At 36.8% G+C, this 20537-nt stretch overlaps 1 protein-coding gene and 1 pseudogene across 5 annotated transcripts in view; one reads left to right on the forward strand and one right to left on the reverse strand.

Moving 5' to 3' along the window:
* Positions 1-20537, reverse strand: part of ADK (adenosine kinase) — a 488918-nt gene that overhangs the window by 109383 nt on the left and 358998 nt on the right. The gene's annotated exons all lie outside the window — the stretch shown is intronic.
* Positions 13612-14136, forward strand: LOC102742281 (small ribosomal subunit protein eS19 pseudogene; annotated as a pseudogene).

Consider the following 20537-nt stretch of genomic DNA (forward strand, 5'->3'; position numbering starts at 1 on the left):
GTTCAATCTTTTTTATGTTTCTTCTTTAACAGGCTTATGCTTTCCTTTACCTTCTTGAAATACAGAATATATTTAGAAATGTTAATCCTTGTCAAATAATTCTAACATCTGTGCCATTTCTAAATCCATTTGTATTGATTGATATTTGTCCTCATTTTGGATTGTATTTTCCTGCATCTTTGCATGCTCAATAATTTTGACTGGATGCTGGACATTAGGACACTTTATGTTTTTGGATGCTGGATTTTTGGTATTACTTTACACATTTTTGAGGTTTATTCTGAAATTCAGTTAGGTTACTTGGAAACAGTTTGGTCCTTTTTAGGTTTATTTTTAAGCTTTGAGAGGTGAAATGAGAGCAGCCTTTAATCTAGAGCTAATTTGGTACCCTACTGATGTAATATCTTTTTGAATACTAAATAAAATATCCCATTTATTAGAGAGAGGTTTCTCCACTCTGGCTACTGGGGACATAAACTGCTATCAGCCTGTGTGAACTTGGGGGAATGTTCTGTCTGCTTCTTTCCAATGGTTTCATCCTTTACCTTGAATACTCTCCTTATACACATGTGCTGACCAGTATCCAGCTGAAGACTCCAGGGAACCCCCTGCAGATATTTAGTGTGTGAGCTCTGTCTCTGTGCAGCTTTCTTCTCTGGTACTCTTTCCTGTAAATTCTAGCCATCTTGGCCTCCTTCAGTTCTTAACTCAGTTGGACCTCTGGTTTTAGTTCATTTGGACCTCTGGGTTTGGGACCCCCCTTCCTGCACTGTAGACTAGAAACTCTGTTTAAACACAATGCTATGGCAATTGTAGGATTCTCTCATTTGTTTACCTTCTCTGAGGGATCACTGTCCTGTGCTGCCTACTGTCTGGAGACTGTTTTATTTATTTTGTCTGGTGTTACACTGTTTAAGGAGGGAAGATAAATCAGGTCTCTCTTACTCAATTATTCCAGCAGAAGTTCAGTGTGGGTCCATCTTAAAGTACAGATCCTAAAATATCCTGGCACATTCAACAAATCTGTAGTTCTCTATTTAATGGTTAAAAAAGCTTATGACCAAGCCAAAGACAAAAGAGACTGATCATTTATTTTAAGCATCTCATACATTGCTTTTTGCATCTTATTGTACAAAGGATACAATTCCTATATTTAGAGCTGCTTCACTAAATCATAAACACTCTACTTTATCAGTAATCTAATATTTGAAACCCTCTGAAGAATAACTCTAGTTCTAAACCCTTTTTTACTTACATGTCTTATATAATTGTCATTTTCTTGCTTTTTATCTTACCAACTAGAAAGCCCCAGATAGGTAGTAACATCTGTCCTTTTCAAAAAAATTTTCTCGGGGCGCCTGGGTGGCTCAGTCTTTAAATGTCTGCCTTCAGCTCAGGTCATGATCCCAGGGTCCTGGGATCGAGCCCCACATTGGGTGCCTGCTCCGCAGGGTGCCTGCTTCTCTCTCTCCCACTGCCCCCGCTTGTGTTCCCTCTCTCGCTGTGTCTCTCTCGTCAAATACATAAAATCTTTAAAAAAATAAAAATAAAAATAAAAAAATTTTCTCCCTGATCCTCTCTCAACCAATAGAGAGGGTTTTACTATAATGTATGATCAACACATTATGCCCAGGGTCGGCAGCCTGCAAGACAAATTCAGCCCACTGCCTGTTTTTATAAATAAAGTTTTACTGGAACACAGCAATGCTCATTCATTTACATATTGTCTATTATTGCTTTCATGTTACCACAGCAGAGTTAACTAGTTCAACAGAGACCATACTAACTGGACTTCTACAGAAAAAGTTTGCTTACCCCTGAATTATGCTACTAGCAGGGTACTTATGTTTCAAAACAGATTTTTTTCTTTTTAATTAAGTTACTAATGAAGAATTGAAGGCCCTATGGGGAGCAGACTCCAGCTTATTAGCCTTGAGAAAAGTAAAATGTGTGTCTTTTGACAGGTCTTATTTCTTTCATTCACTGGCAAAGAAAAAACAAAAACAAAAACAAAACTAAAACCGAAATCACTTACGTTAAAAAGACAGTCAAAGTCACAAATAACCAATTCTTATGAGTTTAGATACATACATATGCAGGACAAGAAAGGCATTATGGATCAGTGCTAAGTATTAGACAAAGGGAAGATCTCAGATGGGGAGAGATTAGCATTCTTGTTAAGTGTCTAATGATTCCTTTCTCTCAGTTCAAAGGTGTACCAATACCCTTTGTATTTTCCATATTCTGAGCATGATCCTTCCCAGGTTGTCAAGGTGTCATACTACTGCCACTATAAAGCCTGCCCCCTGGGGCCACTCGAATGGCCCAACTTATTCTAGTCTGAAAGTTGTACAAAAATTAACTTCTGGAAAATAAGGTAAAAATACAATGAAAACAATATATAAAACACAGAAATGGACAACTGCACAGGGCAGAGTTGTTTTTATAAACCTTTCTATGAGCAAAGTGGCAAGGGTAAGGTGTGAGGTATGACAAAGGAATACGGATGTCACAGAGATCACCAGTTTCTAGTTGTTTTGACTCTTAAGTTCAGACCTATAACAAAGCTCCTTTATTCCTTAGGTCTCTTGGTCTTCTGAGGAAGAAGAGAGAATATTAATATTCACAGTCCAAAATGTTACTGGACTAAGTAAAAAAGGGAATTTATAGGACTACATTGTGATTTAATAACATAACAAAATATAGTAAAAACAAAAAAGCATCTAGTCTCCTATCTCTAGTAGAAAAAAAACCAAACAAAAAAAAGGTAATTTCTCCTCAGGTCTGAATTTTAACCTATGGATATGTATATAAAATACCACTTTTGGGGCGCCTGGGTGGCTCAGTTGTTAAGCACCTGCCTTCGGCTCAGGTCATGATCTCAGGGTCCTGGGATCGAGCCCCGCATCGGGCTCCCTGCTTCGCGGGAAGCCTGCTTCTCCCTCTCTCACTGCCCCTGCTTGTGTTCCCTCTCTCGCTGTCTCTCTGTCAAATAAATAAATAAAATCTTTAAAAAAAAAATACCACTTTCAAATATCACCAATACCCAGTATTATTTTCTTCCTTTTTGCTAGCTAATAATAATTATGTACAGAGTGTATTAAAATGCTGCTTTAGAAGTCCAACATATAAGCAAACTTAAATTTTCATAATGGCCAGTGGGAAGTAGCTAGGATAGCCATGCAAGTAATGATCAACACAGGTATCTTCAGAGAGAAGAAAAAGAAGTCAAGGAAAAAAACCCAATGTGCATGAAAAAGAAATTAGCCAAATGTACAAGTCAGGCTATTAAAAAAAGATCACAGAAAAATGGTAGGAAACACCCATGAGAGCATGTAGCAGGGTCTCAAATGTCAGACGGAAAGTGTGATTTCACCTACCCTTGCTGTATGAAAAACAAATAGGTTTGAAAAGATACTGAATATTTCTGAAAAGATTGGATAATGAAATGGGAGCCAATCATTTTAGTCTAAAAACTAGAATTAAAGAAATGTCTATCTTTTACCTCTTGTCAGAACCTGAGAGAACACATTATCCAATCTTAGTGCCTGCCTGTGGAGTTCTGGAGTCTCCATGACAAAGGATGAGTTTTCATTGGGTATCAACAACACATGGGTAATTGAAGGTAATACAGCACAGAGCTAGTAACAAAATACTGGCATTTTTATTGCACTAAACGTTATAAAGTGATTGGGCTAACAGATGGGATTTTGTTAACAGCAATTTTGACTTATTATATCATTGTATTACAAGTTGGCTTCCACCTACATCCATTTCAGAGACTGTGTTCTCACCAATCTCAGCCTTTCCTCTTGACTTTTTTGCATAGGACTTAATTGCTTTTCTTGAGGGAAGAAGGATTTCTGCATAGTGTAAAATTTAGGAATAATTTTTAAAAATAAAATGAGTACTCATTTCCTTCTATTCTTTCAGAGGTTTAGTTTCAATCTCCAAATTTCTTTGCATCGCCAATTACTCTTCATTTCTTGAGTAAATATTTTCCCTCCTTTGGGTCTTTGGACAATTTTTCCCAACTTACTCCTGTACATTCAAGCTCTTTTGTTTGGATTTCCCAATTCCAATGGATAATTTAAGAGATGAGAAATGAGACTTAACTAATATTTCAGTTTGAATTTCCTACCCTGTCCTAGAAATTCTCCTTCCTACTTTTCTGTTGTATATCTTCTTTCCTTTTTTTAAGATTTATTTATTTTAAAGAGACAGAGAGTGATAGATAGTGGGGGGAGGGCCAGGGGGAGAGGGGAAGAGAGAGAGACTCTCCAGCAGACTCCCCGCATAATGAGAAGCCTGATGCAGGGCTTGATCTCATGACCTGAGCTGAAGTCAAGAGTTGGAGGCTTAACTGACTGAGCCACTCAGGCTCTTCTTTCCCTTTCTTCTCTCATCTTTCTGTTGCTTATCTTCTTTCTCATTTGTTAATTCCCTAAAGACAGTCTTGCTATCTAGAATTCAGTTACCAATTTTCTGATCCGTTTTCTCTTTACATTTTTTGGGGGGTAATTTCCTCTATTATTTTTACTTGATATCATTATCATATATCCTGTCTCACTTCCAGAGTTCCTCTGACACTTTCTCTTTGCATCTGATAGCTTCAAGGTTCTGCCAAGTACATTTTATAAGCATTAAGGCCGATAACATCTGTAACCTTGTTTTCATTCCTACCAACACAACCTTAGGTCAGGCCTGTACTACCGCTTGCCTAGATTATATAGTCACTTAACCAGTCTTTGGTACCAGTCACCCTCAGCTTGAATGCATCCTTGCATATGACCATTAGCTTCACCTTCCTAAATATCAACTTCGATTAGCCTTTGCCCAAAAAGCTATTGCTTCCTGATAAAAGTCCTAGTTCCACAGTCTGACTTTCAATGTCCTCCATAAAGTGCCCCTACTTTTCCTTTCTAGCCTGATCTTTTACTATTCCCTTATACATGTACCAGATGCCACTCAAACTAGAATACTTGCTATTCTCTGAACATGCCTCAGGCTTTTTTGCCTTCATGCTACCTTGCACATGTAGGCACTAAATGAATTAGAATACCCTTCAACCACCCTTGTCAAAATCCTACCAATCCCTCCAGGGTTAGTTCAACCATCTTCTGCTTAATGGAAGCCTTCTTGAATTGTTCATGGTCTCTCCTTTCCCTATCTCCAGATGTGGCTTTCTGCATTGCAGAAGAGTTTTGCTCAATTTGTAAAGGTTTCTCTTATGGCAATTATGTGCAGACTGGAAACATAGTTATTTGTATAGACAGTTTATCTCTCCTACTACATTATAAATTCTTCGTGCAGAAACTCTCACTTTGTATCCTCAAAGCATCTAACATATTGCTCTGCACAGAATAGATAATAAATCCTTGTTGATTTACCAAATGATAAAGACAAAGCACTTGCCTACATTAAGCAAAGAAGAAATACCTCTGCAATACATTTATATTGACTTGATTTCTTATGTTCATACTTTATTTTTGGGATCAGAGTTCACTAACTTAGTGCTGTTTATATGCCTCTATTATGCTAGTTCTTGCACTGCATTATAATTTATTTACACGGTCTATTTTCTCCCCTAGTTTACGAGCTTCTTTAGAACTGGGTTTTATATCTTATCCTAGAACTTCACCTTGCACATAGTGTGATTAAATAAATGTGCACTGGAATGAGTTAAACTGATCAAAAGAATGTTTTTTAAAAAGGCAAAAGATCTTTGTACGTATGAGTATTGAGATTTTCAAGAATGAGATCTACGATTTGGTGCAATATTTCATAAATTGCTGGTTTGCTGGTTCTGTGATAGTATTTATGCAATCCATATCTTGGTCATATCTGCAGTCCTGCTCTGGAAGGTTACCATAAAGGATGTTGGCATTTGCCTCATTTCCACGTGATATACAAATAATCAGGGTGATCGTTTTTCCTAAGAGAACACTATCTTCTGAATTTTTAAATTATAATTATATTTTCAAAGACATACAGAGTTCAGACATCACTGGCAGACACTGGGTATCATAGAGTACAATATAAGGGTAAATGTCAAAAAATTTACAATAGAAGCAGCAAGAATAGCAAAAAACAAACCAATAAGTTAACTAAACAAAAACCACAAAACACCCTACATACAGATTAAATAACAGGGGTAAATAGTAAACACAATTCAGTTTGAGGACTTGGTAAGCTACGAACTAAGCACTTTTATGACAAGCTACTATTTTACTTTGCTGAGCTGCAAGATAATTAGAAAATTTACAGCATGTGGGATAAAAACAGAAGTCTAAATGAGCTTATAACCAGCAATAAGTCACTATGGTACACTTCACAATTTTAAAATGAAGCCTTTCTTTTTTCTCTAGCAAATAAATACTAATATATATTTGTAGAACTTCTCTTGGTTGTGATGATCTGGGTGGAGTTTGGTTATCTGTTGTAGGAATAAAAGGGGGTAGCAATAACTATCTTCCATCTGTTTCAAGAACTTTAGAAACCAATTAACATATTAGGTACCACTTATTTCCAGGGTTATATGGCACTCTGCTAGACTCATCTGATTAACCAAAAATAAGAATAATTAAGATGAATGCAAAAACTGAAGTCAGAGTATAGTAGATTACAATTGAAATTAAAAGGAAAGAGAATAAAAGAAGGCTTTATGGTGGAAGGCAAATTTTTTTTTAAAGTAAACCCTACCCCCAACATGGGGCTTGAACTCATAGCCCCACCATCAAGAGTTGCATGCTCTACTGACTGAGGCAGCCAGGTGCCCCAGAATTTGATATAAACCTAAAAAGATAGGTAAAAATTTAGGTGAATATATAATAAGGAAGGACATAGAGGTATGGAAAATGAAAGGTGTATTCTGAGAACAGCAAGTGGTCCAATTTGGCTGGATCATAAGGGATGAGTAGAGGAGCAGAAAGCACTACAATTTGAAAGGTAGAGTTAGTCTTTAATAAGCTAGGACAATGGATTTATTAATTTATTTAACAATGTAGTATGTAGATAGAGAAGGTGAGAGATACTAAAGTTTTTGAGTAGGTAAGTGGCATAATTAGGACTAGATCTTAGAAAGATTAGGTTATCTAGTAGCATTATGTAGACTGGATATAAAAGGGAAGATAAATTAAGATTCTTACATGGCAAATCAGAAAACAGATGACTAATACAAAATATTTTAATTCAAAGAATAAAGTATAGAAATGACAAGTTCTGGGGCGCCTGGGTGGCTCAGTCGGTTAAGCTTCTGACTCTTGGTTTTTGCTCAGGTCATGATCTCAGGGTTGTGAGATGGAGCCCCACGTTAGGCTCCACGCTCAGTGTGGAGTAGGCTTGAGATTCTTTCTCTGTCCCCCTCTGCTCCTCCCCCTGCTCACACACACTCTCTCTCTCTCTCGAAATAGATAAAATCTTTTTAAAAAATTAAAAGAAGAAAGAAACGACAAGTTCTAAAATACACAAAATACAATGAATTTTAGGTAAACACACAATATAATGAATTTCAGCTTGCTTTCCATGTTCATAAAATAATGGTATAAAAACAGTCCTAGAGTTGGAATAAAGAATCATGATTTCCAATTCTTGCTTTGCCTCTTACTTTACCTCTCATGTGACTTTGGACAAGACACAAATTGTTTTTCACGGATTCCTCATCTCAAAAATGAGAGGCTTATAATACTTTCTCAAGTCCTTCTGATTCTAAAATTCAGTGACCATAAAAATGATTTTATGGAAGGTCCCTAACAACCAGACAACCTCCTATCAGGGACAGTTTCATAAGCAAGAAGTCCAGTGACTTTGGCCTAAATCAGTGAGTAGATTTAAGTATCTGTCATTTTCTACTGCTTATATTTTTTTGCAAAAGGTAAAGTAACTTTTTAGAAGACAGGAAAAGATTCATTCCTTCTTTAAACGCCAAAATTCAAGAAACCTTTCGCCTTATTCATGGATACTTAAACCCTTGCCAAGAAAAACAAATTGTAAAATATGGAGGTTGGAAAATGTGAATCATCACTGGTATTAAAAACTACATTTAATAATTACGTTGTAGTTTAAAACTACTGCTGATTCCCATTAGGTTTTTAAACATAAATTCAATAAGAATTTATGATTTTATAAATGGCATTTAAATGTATTCAGAAGTAGAAACAAGAACCATCTGATAGAGAAGTGATTGTGGTTAAAACGAAAAGAAGGAGAAAATAAAGACATAAGGAGGCCAGAAGGTGAAGGAGAGGAAGGAAATAGAAAGTAATGATTCTATGGCTAGAGTTAGGCAAATGCTTATAAATTTATCTTTTGTGTTATGCATTTTCTTACTTGATGGGATTCTGAATTAATACTACAATAAAAGATGAGGCACCTGTCATTTAAGAAGCAGAAATTATTTCAGCAGAACTTTGTGCCAAGTTCTTGAGGATTTTCAGAACATATGGAAATATGCACCACATGACTGAAAATAACAATTTGGCCTTTATTCCACATCCAATTTGGATTTTATTTAACTGTCTTCTAAAATTTTTATTCCATCTTAATTTTATCATATTCATTAATCTGAAAACTAGAATTGCAAGTAGGGTCTTATAACACTGTTCCTCTTCGTAAATCAAGCTTTATGTCTTATTTTTGATATGACCACTTGTTTAAAAGATCACCAGTGTCATAGGCAGTAATCTTGAATTGTTAAAATCTTTAACTCTCTTAATTCAGTTGTAGGGAATAGTTTTGCAAATACTGTTTCATCAACTCAAGAGGCACTTATTAAGGATACAGTAATGTTTCTGGAGCACTGCTGGAGCTAGGCTGAATTCTAAGACCTGTAATTTGACTTTCCAGGCTGTAACTCCCCTTTTCTCAATCCTTTTACTTTCACCTGACCTTCAGACTTCCAGGGCTTTAAAACCATATTCAAAAAAATTTAGGGCCCCACACGGCCTGTATACCTTTTCTGTCCGTGCTAAGCAATTTTCTTAGGGTCCTCAAGGACAGAATAGGGAAGGAAAAGAGTAAAATGTCAATCTTTTTTTTTTTTAAGATTTTATTTATTTGAGAGAGAGAGAGAGCGTGCATGAGGGGAGGGGCAGAGAGAGAGGGCGAGAGAGAATCTCAAGCAGATTCTGTGCTAAGCACGGAGTCCAACACGGGGCTCGATCCTACGACCCTGAGATCATGACCTGAGTTGAAACCAAGAGTTGGTCACTTAACCGAGTCACCCAGGCACCTCATAAAATGTCAGTCTTGAAGGGCCAACAGAAAATACCGAACACAGGAAGTTGTATCTAAGCTACTACAGCAACCGGCCTTGGCCAAGATTTTCACACTCCAAGAAGCAGCAGAGCCACTGGACTTGAAGGGCTAACAGTACGTCTCTCTCAGTAGAGACAATGGGGACAGAAGACTTGGCGGGGGAGGGGGAGATGTTTTACTTTGTGAGAACCTTGAGGAGGTGAAGGAAAGTACCCCGGTAATGAATTATATTTAATTTTCCAGGAAAGGGATTTAAAATTGTACTTCATTTAATTCAAGGAAAATAAGATTAAAGTGATTTGGACTGTGTGTGTGGATCATGTGAGATTAAGGAGCAAGAACACAGCAAACACACACACACACACACACACACACAAAGGCTACAATAAAAAAATAACATATCTTTTATCAAATACATGATAGTATAGTGTACAAAAGTTAAATATATACTCACATGGTGAAAAAATTCAGAGTTCAAAAAAAATGGAATAGGGTTAGTCAGGAAAAGTCTGTTAGAGAAAAAAGGATTTCTGTGTTGGACCTTGAAAGAGCATCTTGGGGAAAAAAACACTAAAAGCATAAAAGCAAAAACTATTACAGATGCTAAGGAAATCACAGGACTGGGGCACATGGACCATCAAAAAGAATAGATGAAATACCATTAGTTTTCAAGTTTTGAAAATTAAAGGTAGAATGTAATATATTTTCTTTTTTTCAAGTGGCTTTCCTCCAAATCTTGATGGACTCATTTAATTTAAATGGTCTTTTCTGGGAGATATCAGAGATTCTGACTTTTGACTCTAAGCAAAGAACTATTAGAAGCCAAAGATACAGACAGCAGAGAGATGCCTGGGGAAGTTTATATGTGAAACAGGTTGTTTTTCTAGACATACTTGTAAGGCAATTATTGTACAACAGTATTCACTAAAGTAGTAGCTTTCAAGGTTTCTTGACAGCAACCACAGTAAAATATTCACTTTACTTTGCAACGTGCCATACACAAACATATGTATACATGCATTTATATAAATGTATATCCTTATATCTTTTATACTGATTTCACTCAGAACTGCTAATTTTGTCCCCTAAAGTAAAAGTAGGTATATTATTTACAAAGTAACATGGGCCTTTGAAATTCAGACTTGAGAAAGTTCCTTGAGGGAATTTTATAGTGACTAGAAGATAGTAAGTACTCAATATATTAATCCATCCTTTCACTTAGTAAGCACCCACTACGTGCCAAGGACTGTTAAGAACTAGTAATATAGTAATATTAAAGGGGATGTTTAAAACTGTATTTTAAGGCTGGTTGTGGTGTGGATGAAGAAGGAATCTCTAAGAGATTGATAGTTGAGGCTTAAAGAATGAGTAAGAGTTAACTGGGTGAGTAATACTGAATAATGGGGTAAAAATAGGTCAAGGCAGAGGGAAGAGCATTTGCAAAGAGCCTGAGAGGACAGGAGAAAGAGTTCAATGGTTTTTAAAACTGAAAATAGGCCAGTGTGGCAGCAGAATAGTTAGTGGACAGACAGTGTTATGGATTCTGAATTTTGTTCTCAGTGAAAAACCAAATAAAGCAAATAACCATATCACAATATAACCAAACAAAGAAAAAATGGTATTTGTTCAATGTAAAACTAAATCCAGAAACCAAATTTAATTTTGCCCTTGACCTGGTTTGCAAGGACAGTTTTAGAGTTATAGAGCATAAAATATAATGCAAGCGTATTTGACACAAAGAATACTGATATAATTTCTTGCCAAAGCAGGCATTTATTGAAAGCACATGTACTACACTAAAAAGGATCCTAAAATTTTATGTGCCACATTTGATAAGGGATCTAATTTATATTCTGGCATTTAGCTGGAAGCCTGGATTAGTGATGCAGTAACATAATAAGGACCTAATTTTCTCTGTTCTTTTATAGATATGTCATATTCACTTGGTCACTGGCAATTCCAATTAGCACAAACTGATGCACTAATTTCAAACAAAGGTTAAAGGTCATGAACAAGGCAAGTAAGACCATCTCTAAAGAAAATGAAACAAATTGCTAATCAGTGAAAATGGGTTTGCACCCATTCTAATATACTCTAGTCCTTGAATCCATCCCCAAATCAAACTTTTTATGGCTTTTCTACCTGTTCTACTTGCCCTAGTTCTGTACAAAGTACCCTATAGACATATTTTTAAAGTCTATATTCCTTTAAAAATGCCATATAGGCCTTATTTATTCAAAAAGCATTTATCAAGTATGTAGTATGTGCAGGCAGTGGGCCATAAAGAAAAGACATGAATCATATTTTTATACTTCTCCTGTAATGGTATTTTCCACAATTACTGCTGGTGTTTCTCTGGCTCACTTTCCTCCTAGACTATCTATCTTGCTCACTGTTTTATCAGGAGAAGTACTTGGCACCTAGAAGGTAATTAAAAATTTTTTGAATTAATAAATGGTTTTTAGGGACCTTTAGGGGTGAGAAGTTTGTGTAAATGCTCAAGAACATCAGATATAAATGACTAAGCACCAAAAAAACCCCTCCCAACTAAATGTCACTTGAATTTAACTGTAGACCATAATATCAGAGGGCAAAGTTTGGGGATCCATTATAAAAAATTATAAGGTAAAGCTGGGAGGCAAGGCAATGGAGAAACAGTAAAACTGTGTCACTAATCCTTACAAGACCTTTTAGAACATGCTTTGGATCCTCCAAAGAGTACAAAATTCATTCTGATAAAAGCCATGTCTACAAAATTCATTAAATATCCAGATTTTCAGTTTTGCACCCTAAGAAACATATTTTTGCATACCAGGATCTCTTATATATAATAGCAATACAAAGTGACAACTAGTTTAATTGAACTGAAAATGGACTACTTTCAGTGTCCCACCTACTTTCTTAGGTAATTCTTATAGGGCCTCGGGTGAAAGACTAAGTCAATTAAAACATACTCCTAAATGAGGTATTTCCTTTTGTGGTATTAAAAAACAAAAATTAAGTTGAGAGCCTTTATGGGCTTCAGATTTTACAACTATAAAAAGAAGGGACAGATTCAGATGGCTTCTTAAGGGGACCCTTCTAGTTCTAAGTCTTGTTTTATGACCAGTGATGAAGCTTATTTTCTGAGTGTGACTGTGGTTCCTGTAGTATGATTATATTACCTGAAAATATCTGTGGAGTTACTAGTTGTAGGGGAAGTATTTTTTACGATGATTATGATCAAGAAAAGAATTATTTAAATGATGTCTAAAGGATTACGATGGCTTTTTTTTTTTTAATGTGTCTACTCGGTTAGGCTGAACTATCTTCCCTATTTATTCAGTCGAGCACTAATCTACTTGCTGCTGTGATGGAATTTTGCAAATGTAATTAGAGTCCCTAATCAGTTGACTTTAAGTTAATCAAAGGGAGATTATCCCAGGTGGGCCTGACTTAATTAGGTGAGCCCTGTAAAAGAGAGCTTAGGCTTTTCCTGAGCTGAGAGACTAACCAGCTTATGTCCACAGGATTTCAACCTATTTATGATCTTCCTCTCCTAACTGGATTTTGGGTTTACTTTGCTAGCCTCCAGAACTGCATATGCCAATGCCTTATAACAAATTCCTACATCTGTATCTACTTGTTCTGCTTCTGTTTTAACTCTGATTCATATAGTGATGCTTTATAAATTATAAACAGGGAACACCTTAAAATATTAAAAAAAAAATTTTTTTTTTTAAAGATTTTATTTATTTATTCATTAGAGACAGAGAGAGAGAGGCAGAGGGAGAAGCAGGAGCCTGATGCGGGACTCGATCCCAGGACCCTGAGATCATGACCTGAGCCGAAGGCAGACGCTTAACCATCTGAGCCACCCAGGCGCCCCACCTTAAAATATTTTAACAATTCCAATCTATTTCAATAAAATGAGTGAAGCTGAGGAACAGACATGTGTATATTGGGCGGATGAAGTCTATTTTCAGAGGAAGCTTTGAGGTGTTCAAAGGTTACCTTTGATGCCCTATCCCCAGATTGACACTGTTTATCTTTTCCCCTTACCTCAGACTACTAGTCTTCTCATTGTCTCTTACCTTCCCTATCCAAAACTGAGATGAGGAAAGGCTCTTAAACTTACTCACACTGCGGTGTTAATACTTGACAACATTTAAAATGCTAAAATTTCCATAAGGTCTTTCAACTTTAATAGAGTAAAAGCTTTAAGACAAAGGAGTAACTGGCAAGTGGTGGAAAAAGCAGACTTAAATTCATAAACTCTCAGATGACTGTGTATTCTGCCTACTTGTAAACTGGCCACGTTCAGTTTTTGTGATGATTTCTTTTTTTTAAATACCATTTCATTAAAATTAAAGTTTTGCCCTTTCCCCTGGCTGGCAGCGCGGCGGCCGCACGATGCCTGGAGTTACTGTAAAAGACATGAACCAGCAGGAGTTCATCAGAGCTCTGGCAGCCTTCCTCAAAAAGTCTGGGAAGCTGAAAGTCCCTGAATGGGTGGACACTGTCAAGCTGGCCAAGCATAAAGAGCTGCTCCCTATGATGAAAACTGGTTCTACACACAAGCTGCTTCCACAGCATGGCGCCTGGACCTCCGGGGCGGTGCTGGGGTCAGCTCCGTGACCAAGATCTACGGGGGACGTGAGAGAAATGGGGTCATGCCCAGCCACTTCCATAGAGGCTCCAAGAGCGTGGCTCGCAGGGTCCTCCAAGCCCTAGAGGGGCTGAAAATGGTGGAAAAGGACCAAGATAGGGGCTGCAAACTGACACCTCAGGGACAGAGAGATCTGGACAGAATCGCTGGACAGGTGGCAGCTGCCAACAAGAAGCATTACAACAAATGCTGGGTCAATAAATTGCCTCATTTGTAAAATAAATAAAATTAAAGTTTGACACATAGTATTACACTAGTTTCAGGCGTACAACATAGTGATTCAACAAGCCTATACTTTATGCTATGCTCACCACAAGTGTAGCCACCATCTGTCACCATACAGTGCTATTACAGTATCATTGACTATATTCCCTATGCTGTACCTTTCATTCCATATTTCACTTATCTGTGGAATTAAAAAAAAAAAAACAGGGGCGCCTGGGTGGCTCAGTCGTTAAGCGTCTGCTTTCAGCTCAGGTCATGATCCCAGGGTCCTGGGATCGAGCCCCGCATTGGGCTCCCTGCTCAGTGGGAAGCCTGCTTCTCCCTCTCCCACTCCCCCTGCTGTGTTCCCTCTCTCGCTCTCTCTGTCAAATAAATAAATAAAATCTTTTAAAAAAATAAAATAAAATAAACACAAATGAATAAAAAAACAAACAAAAAGCAGAAACAGACCCATAAATACAGAGAACTGATGGTTGCCGGGGGGGGTGGGGTGGGGGATAGGCAAAATGAGTGAAGGGGAGTGGGAGACTTTTTACGATTTCTTCATTTTACATTCTAGAAATGACTGTAGCCAAAGCTTCCACACCAGTAACATTTCCTTAGCAGATAATACTGCTCCAGAAGAGACAGTTTTTTCTATTGTTTTATTTTGGTTTTGGGAAGGGGTCTTTATACATCATTGGATAATTATAATTTAATTATTTAACTTTTTTTTTTTTTTAAGAGATGGGAAGGGGAGAGAGGCAGAGGGAAAGGAAGAGAATCTTAAGCAGGCTCCATGCCCAGCACAGAGCCCAACATGGGGCTTGATCTCACAACCCTGAGATCATGACCTGAGCCAAAATCAAGAGTCAGACACTTAACTGACTGAGCCACCCAAGCACACCTATCATTTAATTTTTATTTTTAATTTTTTTTTCTTTATCATTTAACTTTTAAAGTACTTAATGCTATGCATTCCAAACTTGACCACCATGAGCTCTTTGAAGACAGGCTTGTAACTCACATTAAAAACAAACAAAGAAACAAACAAAACATTCTAGGGCACCTGGCTGCCTCAATTAGTGGAGCATGAAACTCCTGATCTTGGGGTCGTGAGTTTGAGCCCCACATTGGGGGCAGAGATTAAATTAAATAGTTCACTACTTTTTCTTGTAAGAGCCCAGCAATAAAACAGGTACCCAATAAATATTTGTTGATTTAATAATTTCTAGAACAGTATGTAGGATGAGGATAATTGTGGTTTGCCTTTTATGTAAAGGAATTTTTCCTGCTCTGTGTGAAATGCCAGTAGCCATGTCTTTCATAATAATACCATAACTAGGAAAGGTGTAGATGTATTAGCCACAAAACTAATAGTAAATATTAAGACACATAAAAGACTAAACTAGTTAAATTTCAAAAAAGGACAAACTACTTATCTGTTGTTATATGTAGCTTTTTACTTTTGCTTTACATATTACACATTATTTTCAATTTACAATAATGTTCAAAAGTAGTTGCTAATAATTCTGGAGAACTTGGTCATGTTATGTGTTAATTTGCTTTACAGCAATATCCAGAAGTACCTGCTAACCATTCTAGAAAATTTGACCTGTTGCTACGCTAAAACATTGTTGCAAATATGATATCCTTAGATTGTACATAGACTACTGACCCATCATCTAGCAGACACCTGATATACTATAGGACTCAGATGGTTAGATTCTGTAAACAAGTGAATGAATATGTACATGAGACCCATATGAAATGTACAACTCAATATTAATAAATAAGGGTTAGAAGCTATAAAAAACAAGACTAATAAATCTAACTATATATAAATTAAAAAACTCCATATACTAGAAAGCACCAAAAATAAAGACAAAAGACAAACTGGAAGGAACATTTACAAGTCAATTAGGAATTTTTCCTAGTGAACAAAGGAAAGGAAACACAAAAGAAAAAAGTTAGTAGGAAAAACTGAACCATCCAAAGGAAAGACAGACAAAGAATTAAGGAGAGAACAGAAGATGAAAATACAAACGGCTTAGAAACATGAAAAGATGTGGAACTTCAACAATAACTCTAGAAATACAAATTAAAACAATGAGATGTCATTTAAAATTTACCATTTCAGCAAAGCTTAAAAACACATTTAAATTGGGGATATGATTTGGTAGAAACACTTAGGGCAATAGGCAATATTTATCAAAATTTAAATTTTCATTTCCTAAGAATCAGCAGTTATAGTTCTAGAAATTGAGCCTACAGAAAAATTTACATAAAAGTACAAGACACAGGGGCGCCTGGGTGGCTCAGTCCATTGAGCGTCTGCCTTTGGCTCAGGTCATGATCCCAGGGTCCTGGGATCAAGCCCCGCATCAGCCTCCCTACTCAGTAGAGAGCCTGCTTCTCCCTCTCCCTCTGCTGCTCCCCCTGCTTGTGCTCGCTCTCTCTCTGTGTCAAATAAATAAATAAAATCTTTAAAAAAAAAGTACAAGACATATATTAACAGAGCACTATTTACAATAACAAAAAATAGACAACATCCCAATAGCTTTCAATAGAACAAATTATGTACAGTCATTTAATAATACAATTATTATAAAAAATAAGGAAGATAAAGTCTATATTAACAAGAAAAGCAATCTAGGTTGTTAAGAAAAAAGCTGCAAAGCAGAAGTATAGTATAGTCTCAAAATAAATGTTTTTAATACTTCTTATAATAAAAAATAATCTGGAAGGGCATACCCCAAACTAAGAGATTATCTCACTATGAGATGTGGTGGGATTACAAAAGAGTTTTCTTTCTGTATTACCTATTTCTGTAGTGTACAACCTTTTTTCTTTTTAGAAAGTCTTATTTATTTATTTTTAATTTAATTAATGTTTTTTTTAGATTTTATTTAAATTCAAGTTAGTTAACATATAGTGTATTATCAGTTTCAGGAGTAGAATTTAGTGATTCATCAGTTGCATATTATACCCAGTGCTCATTACATCAAGTGCCCTCCTTAATGCCCATCACCCAATTACCTCATTCTCCCAATCACCTCCCCTCTAGCAACCCTCAGTTTATTCCCTATAGTTAAGAGTCTCTTATGGTTTGCCTTCCTCTCTGTTTTTATCTTAGTTTATTTTTCCTTTCCTTCCTCTATGTTCATCAGTGTAGTGTACCATTTTTAAATAATGACCAAGAAAAAAAAAATAAGGTTCAAGTACAAGATTATAATGACATCTCTGGTCACTTGCTCTACTTTGTTGTAAATTATATCTGGATATAAAAGTACCCATATTACACAGTTGTTTTTTTTTTTTTTAAAGATTTATTTGAGAGAGAGAGATCGCGTGCTTGCAAACACATGTGCGAGCAGGTGGAGAGGCAGAAGGGGAGGGACAGAGAGAATCCTCAAGCGGACTCCCTCTTGAGCGCAGAGCCTGACATGGGGCTCAATTCTAGTGCCCTGAGATCATGAGCTGAGCTGAAATCCAGAGTCCAACACTTACCCATCTGAGCCAACCAGGCACACCTACATAGTTTATGTAATACTAAATCACATGTTTTTCAAATTATAAAAGGAGATGAAAAAACACACAAATATTAAACAATCAACATAAATCCCCCATTAGTAGTAGCCAGCCAGCCAAATACGTATGCCTGTTTAGCTTCTTCTTCCTTTTTTTAAAAAAGATTTTATTTATTTATTTGAGTGCAAGCAAGAGAGAGCGAGCTCGAGCAGGGTGAAGGGCAGAGGGAGAAGCAGACTCCCAACTGAGCAGGGGGCCTGATGTGGGACTGGATCCCGGGACTTTGGGATCATGACCTGAGCTGAAGCAGATGCTTAACCGACAGCCACCCAGGCACCCTTAGCTTCTTAAATTTACTAATTTGTGTGTGAAGACCTGTGGTTCACCTCTTACAAAATTTAGTCAAGAGTATAAGGTAATGAGGAAATAAAGCACTGGAGTCCTCCACTACCTCTAGTGTAGCTGTTTCTAGTAGTTTCAGTACATAATATTTAAAAATTTTAATTTATAGTTCTAGTGACAATAGGTGTAGTACAACTGGCAGCTCAAATTGAAATTTCCTTATATTTCCTTATTTTATTCCAGTGCTTATTTTATATGTTAGAAATAGTTACAGAGTAGCATCATTCACTAACATGTTATAGTACTTGGACTATTTCAAGTAAATATGTAAGATCTACAGTAATAGCGGTATGCACCTGTTTTACTTCTTGAGGTCTGACAGGCTACTACATACTCTAAAAGAATGCAAGAGTAAGGTAGAAGTGGGGACCTGACAGCATCAGTCACAGAAATCTGCAGTCCTTTTTGATACACTGCTGTGTAACCTATGCTTAAATCTTACAGAGCAATAATGGTCCTAAAAGGGAACTAATAGCATATCTCCAACTGTGCCTGGCATCCTCCTCTCCTCAAATTCTCAAAAGAATCCTATTTTTTAAAAACTTGAGACATAAAAGCAAACAGTAGGAGAAAAGCTAAGATTGGTTAAGGATTGGTCAATAAGACAGAGAAAATGTTTCCATCCCTGGTATAAATGCCCCTTCCGTCTAAACTCCTGAGTGGTACTGATATTCCAGTAGAAGATATTTGGTTAAATATATAATAGCAGAGTCCCTGCTGGTCAAAGCTAGTAAAGCTGTCCTTTTAGCTCAGTGGCAAAGAATATATACCATATAGTACAAGAAAGGTTGGAGACTTGATATGTACTCTTGCCAATTGCTTTTTACTTTAAAAGCTTTCTAAATCAATGACAAGCTATCTGCACCGAGAAGGGTATGGAATGGCCTCAAGTTGTAGATGCAGCCCTTATGTAGAAAATAAGCATGGCTCATATGGCATATTGCTGTTCTCTATTTTAGAACTAGCACAGGAACCATGTGATGTGTTCATTGCTATGGTAACTACATTTCAGTAGTGAACAGGAGAGCAAACGGGCATGTAAAACATGTATAGGTTGTCAATATTTAAGTAATTGCTGTCCTGGAGCTGCAATAACCTAAATTTCCTTGCTGCATGACTTATTAAAATAAAATTCCACCCCTTACATATTTTTTTTTTAATCAGGTTAATAAGCCTTCCCTCCCCATAATGCCTTCCCCATTCAAGAAAACAAATGCATAATGTCTTTCAGACAGGGTTTCAGTTGCTTCATGGAGAACTACTGTTATTGTTATTAGAGATCTAGGCTTCTAAAAAACTATGTGCAGTGATATATATGATATAAAGACGAAGGGAGTCTCAGCCTGGTCAACCGAAAAAGAGTGCTCTGCCTACTTTCACTAGGGGGTTGAGTCTACTGGTAGGACCAACAAAGTCAAGTTTTTACGTTGATTTAGGGGGAAAAATATCTCTGATTTGACATCAGAGTTATTTCACTTCTATGTCCTTTCTCACCAGTGCAACCTAGAAAGAAGATCCTCCGAAGACTTGGTTATCTTTGATTACCTTTAGATCAGTCTCTGATTGTCCTGCATTTCAATGAGATACTTATAATACTGTATATTTAATTTTAAACTTTCTGTATGATGCCACTTAGGAACGGAAATCATAACAAGTTTCTCTCACAATCCTCTCTCTCCTCCAATCTCTCCCCCTCTCCCTCTCTTTTGATCCATGATTCTGATTTGTGAAACAGCAAAAGGGATTTCACACCAATGACCTAAAAAAAGTTAATTAGTTGAATGAGTTAAAAAATGTAATTAGGGGGCGCCTGGGTGGCTCAGTTGGTTGAGTGTTGGACTCTTGGTTTCATCTCAGATCATGATCTAAGGGTTGTGAGATCAAGCCCCAAGTTGGGCTCCATGCTGGGCGTGGAACCTGCTTGGGATTCTCTATCTCCCTCTGCCCTCTGGCACCCCGCTCTTGCACACACTGTCTCTCTCTCAACAAAAAAATGTGATGAAAAAAGTCAGCCCCTAATACAAATTATATTAAAAAGTTAAATTTATACCAAATTTCATATTATCTTAAGCCTGTGGTTACATTAATAAAATGGCTTACCACAATGACTATAATACTATGGTTATGCGGGCACCTGGGTAGTGCAGTTAGTTAAGTGTCTGCCTTTGGCTCAGGTCATGATCCTGGGGGCCTGGGATTGAGCCCCATGTCGGGCTCCCTGCTCAGTGGGGAGTCTGCTTCTCCCTCTCCTTCTGCTCCTCCCCACTGCTCACACTCTCTCAATCTCAAATAAATAAATAAAATCTTTAAAAAAAATACTATGGTTATGAATAAAAATAAGCTATATCTGCATGTACACAAAATTACGTTTTTATGTAAATACTTTGGGGTTCTTTTATAAAGGACCATATTCTGTGAGAAATAAAACACTGTTTCACTAGAACAAATATTAATATCAAAATGGACTACTAGAAAAACCTATCAGAATTATGGTTAT

This window comes from Leptonychotes weddellii, chromosome 6 (genome assembly GCF_054177405.1).
Source record: "Leptonychotes weddellii isolate Sample4059 chromosome 6, ASM5417740v2, whole genome shotgun sequence".
Taxonomy (NCBI): domain Eukaryota; kingdom Metazoa; phylum Chordata; class Mammalia; order Carnivora; family Phocidae; genus Leptonychotes; species Leptonychotes weddellii.